Raw genomic sequence first — 8,969 nt, forward strand, 5'->3', positions numbered from 1 at the left:
TTTACGTAGTTCTAGTAGCTAGTCACCTAGCCTCCCAGAAGAAATTGCACAATCTTTCTCATTAGTTTTCGAGGTATGTGTTGTGTCATTCTCGGACTTTTCCTTTGTTTTCATTGACAGATTTATTGCCATGCATGTTGCTTGTCTCTAGATCTTTCAGGTGTTCATCTATCTCAATGGCTTCCAAGAGAACAGGATCTCAAGACACTGATGGAAATGCAGCTGGAGCAGTAGTTGAGAAAATGTCATCTAGTCTATCGATCTATGAAGATACAAAGCTGTATCTAGCCAAGGACATCAAACTGAAGTGGCAATAGGTCAATGAAACATTTGCAGGAACTTTTGGGGAACACCTTGAAGACTGTTAGGTGTACGTGAACATTCACAAGTCTGACTTGCACTAGATTTCATGCATATATTCCGTGTTCCCATTGGTGAACATGATACACTGGATCATCTCTCACACTAATCACGAGACAATGACCTTGAGTAGTGTCAGTGGGACGAAGCTTGCAACTTTCTGGAAACATGATTATGATGAGATGTATCATATTTCCAAGCTCGTGACTATCATGGAGACTCCAACTTCCACAACAATAGTGCTGATTCCAGAGACATTTTGAAGGATTAGGTAAAGGAGCCAGCTCGTTTCAGGATGACACCCAACCAGGTCTACAAGATAAAGATAATGAGGAAGGCATACCGATACTTGATCATATTTTCTTATCAATTGTATGGCAAAGCAAGCATGAAAACCTTCTCAAAGAGTTGGGTGGTTTCACTAGACCAAGTGGCTAGAGAAGGAAAACTATGTAACTGGTCCGACATACTGGCTCATCAGCTGAAGAAGCAAGTCATGAAGGCTCGACAGTCACCTGAAGGTATGCATGCAGATATTTACATGTCTGCCTACATCTTATATGCGTTCTGTGCCCGACATGAGTTCCCAGGCTTGGATTGGGCATGGTCACCAGCGGAGACTGTTGTGAACACATATTTCAAGTTGTTGTTTGAATGCAGCTTCAAAGGAGTAATCACATGGTTTTCCGATCATTTTTTCGTCCCTTTGTACAAGATGATATTCGAACAAGATCCACCCTGCATGTCAAAGGAAGTAATGGAGGCATTGATAGGTATTTCATATTGGTATGCCTCACCATTCGGAACTTTCATCTGAATGTTCAGTGCAGAGAAGCCTCTGCATGTTTTGCCAAAGTTTTCCTTGGATGTACTTGTCATGTAGGAAGTAGCCTATCACATCTCGACAGGATTGTCAGCTAGACTATAGTGGAAGAAGAAGGAACCTTGGCCCACTCTTCCATTGCGGATTGGGTTATATGATATCCGGAGTATCAAGCAAGCGGATGTCGAAGCAGAACTAATGTAAAAGTACCCGTTTGACCTCTAAAGCTACAATCCGTATGACCCACATTGAATTGTGAAGGATCACTGCATGAGAGTTTAGTTCAACTGGATCTACGAGGCGTTCCATTGGGCCTGGGAGGACCCATGGAGATATTTATATAGTTTCTCCAGACCCAATGAACAGGTTGGATTCGCTGTGTAGTGGTTAGCGAAGCAGCATCAAGGAGAGAATCAATAGTAGTAGTAGTGGTAACAGAGCCAAGAAAACCAGTGTGCGACAAAGGGAAGAGTAAGATTGTTGATCACATGGAGGAGGAGAAAAGCTACAAGTTTCGAGCATATCCACTTGTAGATAAAGCAAGTATGATTATAGAGGCAAAGAGGCAGCAACTTGACAAGAAAATCGCGCAAAGGCAGAAGGATAAGAAGAGAATGGAAAAAGTAGAGAAGGAGTTGCATGAGTTGAGAGAGAAACTCTGAAAGGAACAAGAGCTATGCAAATAGGAGAGGGAATCACAGCAGCGATAGATACAGTAAGGGGCACATCACGTGCAGACGGACGAAGCAATGCCCGTACAAGTAGTTGATTCATCTGAACAGATGGCATCAGGTGAACATGGTGAACCATCGCAGGGGAAAGACTTTTCTCATGAGATAGAACATGCACTTCAACAGTTGGATGTAGACATGGAGCAACAGGAGTTGGAACAGGATACCGACCTCATGCCTCACCACAAAGAGGTCGACTCACCTACTTCAATGCATCCAGAAGAGGAGCAAGTCTCAGATGACCAAGGAGGCACTGAGATCCTTGGTGATCAGCCAAAAGAAGAGATGCACAACATCTTTTTTGATGAATCCTAACATAGAGTTATGCAGTATCGCTGAGTGTCAACTTCGGAGGATCAAACATCCCCTGTGCAAGTTGAAGAATGAGTGATCGTTACTAACGTACACAAGCATCCAACTACTTTGGACGATGCAACCAGAGTGTATGTTGAAGCCACTAGCTCAAGTGTTCATTTTATTATAACTGAGAATGAGTGAATGGCGAAGGAACTATAGGTGGCCAAGTAAGGAGGAGACTTGGTGACAATGTCCACCCGAGTTGAATTGAAGAAGGCAATACTAGATGAAGTATTGTCCCTTGACACAGTTACGTGAGCATTGTACTCCAAGTTTGGTACCGTGCACAAGGTGGGCATTCATCTCAACAAATGGAAGCAACAATGTGATAGGAGAGCACGCATCTTGATGAACATACATGCTGTTGTTGATGAAATGCAAACGCGAACGATGAAGTACAAGGGAGCCCCACTTCACTTGCCAAAGATGATGAGGCCAAATGCGGTCGAGTTGAAAGCACGTATCCGAAGTCAGATCTGGAACTATGAGGACCTCCCACAACTCATCACTAGCATACAGGCTTCCCATGCATGAGTATTCAAGAGCATGGATGTTGTGGTGCGCACACATGCGATCCCATCACTTGGGACTCTCACCCAGGCGAAGACCAAGAAGTAGGTTTGACTGGAGCTTGACTCATACTTCGACGAGTTGATGCGCGTTGCCACTAGTCCAAACTTTCCTATCAGTGCAGACATCATGCAAAAGTATGTTGTTGGTCTAATGACATTGAAGACAATAATGCACATGCTTTCAGACAAGTTGGATAGAGGAACCCGAGTAGTGTACCCAGATGCTATGGAGGTGAAGGTCAAGTTTCAAACGGAGGTCACAGTGGAACACACGAACACTATTAGAGACTACAAAGCTTGGCATAAATATGTTACTGTTGATCAGCATGAGGATGTTGAGCAGTTGGACTTCTATAGTTGTCTAAGTCATAGTGATGTCTAGTTTGGCTTTCTCAAGCCATTGTGTTCACATGGGTACATGTGCATTGTAATGTTGATTCATGTCAAGTGTAAGTCAAGTGTCAATAGTGAATGTAACAATCATAGAGTAGGTGAAGAGTCATGAGGGTAGTTGAACAGTCACAAAGGGGAATTTCAAGGGCCACCCCACCCTTTGCTATAAATAGTCCCTCATAACTCATTATATAGGTTTTTGGTCAGCTAAGCTTTAGTTAAGACTATCTTGAAGAAAGCTTGGATAGTATTGTAACGCGCCTTGGATTCTCCACTGCACGGAGCTTGTTCATCTCTTTGGAGGAGCAGGCAGATGTGGTTGTAATGCTTCACTATTGGGGTTAGCACGTTTACATGGATGTATTTTATGATTGGGACTTACACTTATTTATATAATGAGAGACAACACATTTTCATGCATATGTTGTTCTTGTAGTTGGACTGCTCCGATTTCTTAGAAATATCTATTTTTTAAATTACGTATTTGTGTATGAACTGCTTCGTATGCAATTATATGAATATTGTTGCAAATGTGTTGTTCGTTTAACCATCACTTTGGATTGTCGACTGATCTTCTTTCCAGCTTGTGATGCATCTTCATTCGTGTGTTCCCTTCTTAGCTGAGTACTGCTACAGGTTGCTAAGGGGCACACTCATCTCACCCCCTATGTGTTAGAACCTCTCATTCACCTTCCTTGACTCACTGCAGCGGTCACACCCTTGATACTGACAGAGTTACCTTACTTTCCTCTCTTCGACATCGCGGTCAAGGCATTACCTTAACACCCACTTTTGGGAATCCTACACCAAACAGTCTGAGGTCTAATTGGGACTTCTTACTTGAGAGATCCCCTTGACATGTTGGCAGGTCCAACACCATCAACATGTTCCTACCCCTTCCTTTGCTTCTGTTCTACAACAACCTCAAGAGGAAGCCAATCCATTTGTGAAAGCATCTGGTGAGGGAGGCAAAGCCTAGAAAAAGGGACCCAAAGACAAGGTACCCCACACAACTCTAGTTCCTCCTAAACTGCCAAAGCCTGCACCTCCATGCGTTTTGTGTGATGTTGTTGGGAATGCCACCAATATTTGTCCCGAGCTCTCTCATATCAAGGATGTGGTTTCTGATACCTTTCCTAACTCTAACATTCCTAAGGTCCATGTCACATTACCCGAGTTAGCTAAGAAGAAAAAATCCTTGATCACGAATCACCCTTGTGATTTGTGTGATAACTATGACCATTATTCCTATCACTATCCTTGTCTTGAAGATTTTCACAATATACTTAAAGTGCTTTGCGAGTGATATGTCACTCGTAGTGATTCCACTTCTCCTCTACATGCAAGTTTTGGTCCCATTGTTATGCTAGATTAGGAGGTTTCCCAACCCACCATTTTGATTTCTCCTCTTGATGTCAAGATGATAAATAGTTCTTCCCCTATTATCTACCTGTCATCTTCCATGGAATCGATCTACTAGAATCTCTTGGAGTTTCCTATTTTGATTTAGTCGAACCTTCTTCGCCAAACACTTTAGTCTCAACATCGATAGATGTTACATATACAAGTCATCTTTCCTCCCCTTTTGATGATGCGCATGTGAACTTGGTCTCTCATGAAGATGCCTCATCTGCTTCCTCTTCTTTATGTGGTCCCTCTTCCTCCACCCCCATCTTTCATTCTGATGAAGACATTATGGAAGCCATGACCACCCCTAATTATCCATGGGATGATATGCACCATCAAGTGTACTTACTTCTGCAACAAAACCATGATCCATATGTTGTGGAGTCTAAATACTTCATCCGTGGTGAGGTCGATTGGAAAAATAACCCCTTACTTTGAACCCATGAATTTGAAACACATCCACCTTGTGTCCATTACATTGCCACTCAATGTTTGGGTAAGGGGGTATCCACTTTCAGAGTCTAGGAGAAGAAATTCTCCCCAACTCTCCTAGTGCATTTGGTAGTGTTGACTCTAGTACCATTATTCTTCCCCATTCAGAAGAACCTCTAGAATCTCATATCAATCCATATCACCCTAGGGATGATCCACTTAATCGTTCCTCTATCTTACATCAACAACCTAGTCCCTTAGACATTGTTTTTATTCAACCATTGTGTTATCTAGGTGAGCATCAATTCATTATATCCAAAGCCATTCTTTGATATAGTGACACCACGAGATTGGTAATCCACCATTTCCTTTCTCTTACTGCATCCTTTATCTATTCTTTCCATAAGAAGACATCCATAACATAAACAAATGACAAACCACACCATCAAAATGTGTTTAGAGTTTATTTTCTAAATACATTTGGCATGCCCATAGAATGTTACATCCATCCATACCAAACTGGGGGGCACATATGCCCCTAAATATACTCACCATCCTCTAGAGGATCTCCTGCTAATTGGGCCAACTGTTTCGATACATTATTTGAGCACTTGGAATGCAGTGGGGCTCCATATACTCCTCTAGTTGGGGGCATCATTCCCCACAATTTGCATGCCTGATCAGTGCTCCCATTACATATGTTGGGGGAAATATCCCATGCTTGAGGGAATTATGGATCTTGGCCACCTTTCTCACTTGATTAACATAAGTCTCTCCCTAGACCCCAATGATATAGGTATGGTCAATTATCCTCTCATTCCTTAGATAGTTTGTCCTATCGACCTCTCTGATGAGCCATATATACATCACATATCATAGACGCTTGATACCATATATTCAAATATTATAATCTATGTGACACCAAACTTACCACCCAGTCCCCATGTTTAAATTGGTGGGTGGGGATGATTCTGGACCTCCTCTAGTATTCCATTCCCTCATTTTTCTTTCCTTAATTCTTCACTGGGAACCATCCTCCCAAGAAGCATTAAGGCCATCCTTAAACAAGTAAGGCCACTTACCTGGAAGTCACAGATCCAAATTCTGATGGTTGTTTTTTTCCACTATTTTATCCACAAGATTTAGGGTTGTCTCTTCCTCTCCAAATTCTCCAATAGCTCACTATGCAAATGAACTGGATTTGGGGGCAAGAATCCCTTTTATAGGGAAAACCCTAGTTTTTCTGTCACCCATTGTGACCAAACCATAGCTCAGTTTGATGAACCGCCAACACCATTGGAAAGATATCACTGATTTATATAATGGGTCTCTTTTTTTTGGTAATTTAAAACTTCACCAGGAAGCCATTTTTCCATGATGTCTCACTTTGCTGCCTATTAAATCTAAGTTTTTCATATAAGCCACCTATACTCTGGTACCACTTTACCTTTGCACTAGTTGACCCATGTGTCGATTTTCATCATGAGAAACCATTTTTACTCATGTTTTTATGGTCCCTTTGGGCCTCCCCCCATGTGGCAGCATGATCGAGTCACCTGTTAGAGTCGGTCTTTGCATACCTCCGTCAGAGATTATTTCTCTCATTGAATTTCATTTTTAGGTGTCTCTCTCGATTCAGTCAGTTGCATTCTGCTAGGGGCATGCCATAATCTGACGGAAGGGTCTTGGCATTCATCACCCCTCATATTTGTACCTGCTGGTTTGGTCAAAATTCATCAAAATTGATTTCAGTCCTTTACAGTTATGGATGGTGTCTTGGTCAAACAAGAGTCATCTTAGTCATTAGGTCTAGGGTTTGGTCTTCAGAATTTCAAATAATGCCAGCAGGCCATGAGGATGTCTCTAATAAGTTTCCAGTTCAGAATTTCCATTGTCAATCATGCTCGAGAATGATTCTTCTTCAAAACTCTGTTTTGAAGAAGAAATCGTCAAATTTGTTTTTGGAATGGATATGTAATTTTTAAAGTTTTCAAACATGAAATGTTCCAGGCGCAACCCTGGTCATCCTTTGCAAAGTTCCAGGCCATTCATCCCTACAAGACAAGAAAAAATCAAACCATTCAGTCTAAAGAGCAACAAAGAAGCAAACAAAGTTTGTAACTAGAGGCATTTTCAAACATTAAGAAAATGGGTTTGGCAATATTAAGATTGGAAATATTCATGTAAAAATCATGTCTCCAAATGTGTAAAGCTCAGAAAAAGCAAAGTAAAGTCATTTGGAGGTAAGCGAGAGAAATTGGGAGAAATCAGTCAAAAACAGGCGCGCAGCGCATTGGCTAACTGGCGTGGCGCACTGGGAGTGAACACGCAGTGTTAAATAACACGGGTGCGGCACACTAGAAAGGCGCGGCACACAGAGCTGCTACTCCAAATTTCTCATTGCCTCCGTAAAATCTCCAATTTTCTTGGCTCCTCTGCTTCATAATGCTGAATATGCTAAAGCAAAAGGCTACTATGGTTGATAAGACAGTTATAATCACCACGTTAAATCAGGCATGGACAACCCCAAATTCCATGATTGATATTTTCTTGGAGAGCTTTCGGTTAGGGGATGAAATTAGTTGTTTTTGGATCATTTAATTATAGTGGATTTGGATCAAAAGGCTTATGATCGGTGCATGTCCATCCATGCTCACTGCTTTGTTCTCAAGCCTGATGGAGTTGACTTCGCCAGTGAGAAGATTTTCATGAAAGATGATTAGTTAAAGATGATGTGGAGGAGAATCGATTTTCGGCAGACTGTGCTTGCAATGGGATATAACTTTGTTTTCATGGATGTAGATTTTCAAATTGCTTGTGACCATTTCACTGGCAGCCCTACAGATTTGAAGAACAGCGCCAATGGGAACTATGTAAAATCAAATAACCGGACAGTCGAATTCTACAGGTATTGGTACATGTCACGAGAATTGTATCCTGGAAAGCATGATTAAGATGTGCTAAATAATATCAAATATGAAGATGCTATAAGCGGAGTAGAATTGAAGTTGAGGTCCTTGGACGCATCTTATTTTGGTAGATTTGTGAAGATTTCACACAAGGTTTGCACCATGCATGCAAATTGCTTCTATGAACTGAGAAACAAGCTTCAGGATTTGAGGTTAATGCTGGTAGATTGGAAACATTTTCAGTCCATGACTTTCCAACAGAAGAGATTGCAGACACTGACCTGGAAAATTCGAAGGCACTGCAGGTAGAAGGTGAAATTTTTGAAACGTGACTAGTAAGTTCTGTTGCTGTCTTTGACAACCATGTTGCTGCTATACATTAACGTATTGTCTAAGATGGATTTTATTGAGAATTATAGAGAGCTCATTTCCAATTCTACATAGATGTGCAAGATCTGTCATATTTACAACGATATCTAGATCAGGATCCTCGTACAAAGAACTCACCAATGCATAGTGTGAGGTGAATGAAGACTTTTCCTTGGTTAGTTTTGCAACCTTGGACATCCAAGATAAAACAAGGAAATGAAAAAAATGAAGTTTTGAAGACAAAATGTGTGTTGGATCAGTGCGCGATGCACTGGGCAGGAGGTGCGGCGCACTGGGGAGGCACGGCGCATACATTTGAGTGGCCCGAAAAAGTTCTAGAATAGCCTCTCATTGCCAAAACTGCATACATTCCCTCAGTTTTAAGTTAAAGTTTGTGACATCTGTGGAAATATTGGGTATGAGGAAATGCTAGTCGCTGATGTTGAGTGCAATGAAGGGGCTGAAACATATCTACTGCACGCAAACACTCCTCGAGGCCGTTCCTAGAGGGGAATGATTTCGTGGCGGGTGTAAGTGAAACAAAAGGAAAGCAATCAGAAAAAATTAGAAGTTGTCATAGAGTCTCAGATTGTATCTTCTTCTGGCCAAGTCAGTG

General features: G+C 41.6%; 1 pseudogene; it reads left to right on the plus strand.

The window, feature by feature from the left end:
• Positions 1-7,520: 7,520 nt before the first annotated feature.
• Positions 7,521-8,293, plus strand: LOC149165633 (uncharacterized protein At4g15970 pseudogene; annotated as a pseudogene).
• Positions 8,294-8,969: the final 676 nt, after the last annotated feature.

The sequence above is a fragment of the Pinus tabuliformis genome, chromosome 5_1 (assembly GCF_031772625.1).
Source record: "Pinus tabuliformis cultivar Carrire ecotype Pingquan chromosome 5_1, CPIR1, whole genome shotgun sequence".
Lineage (NCBI taxonomy): Eukaryota > Viridiplantae > Streptophyta > Pinopsida > Pinales > Pinaceae > Pinus > Pinus tabuliformis.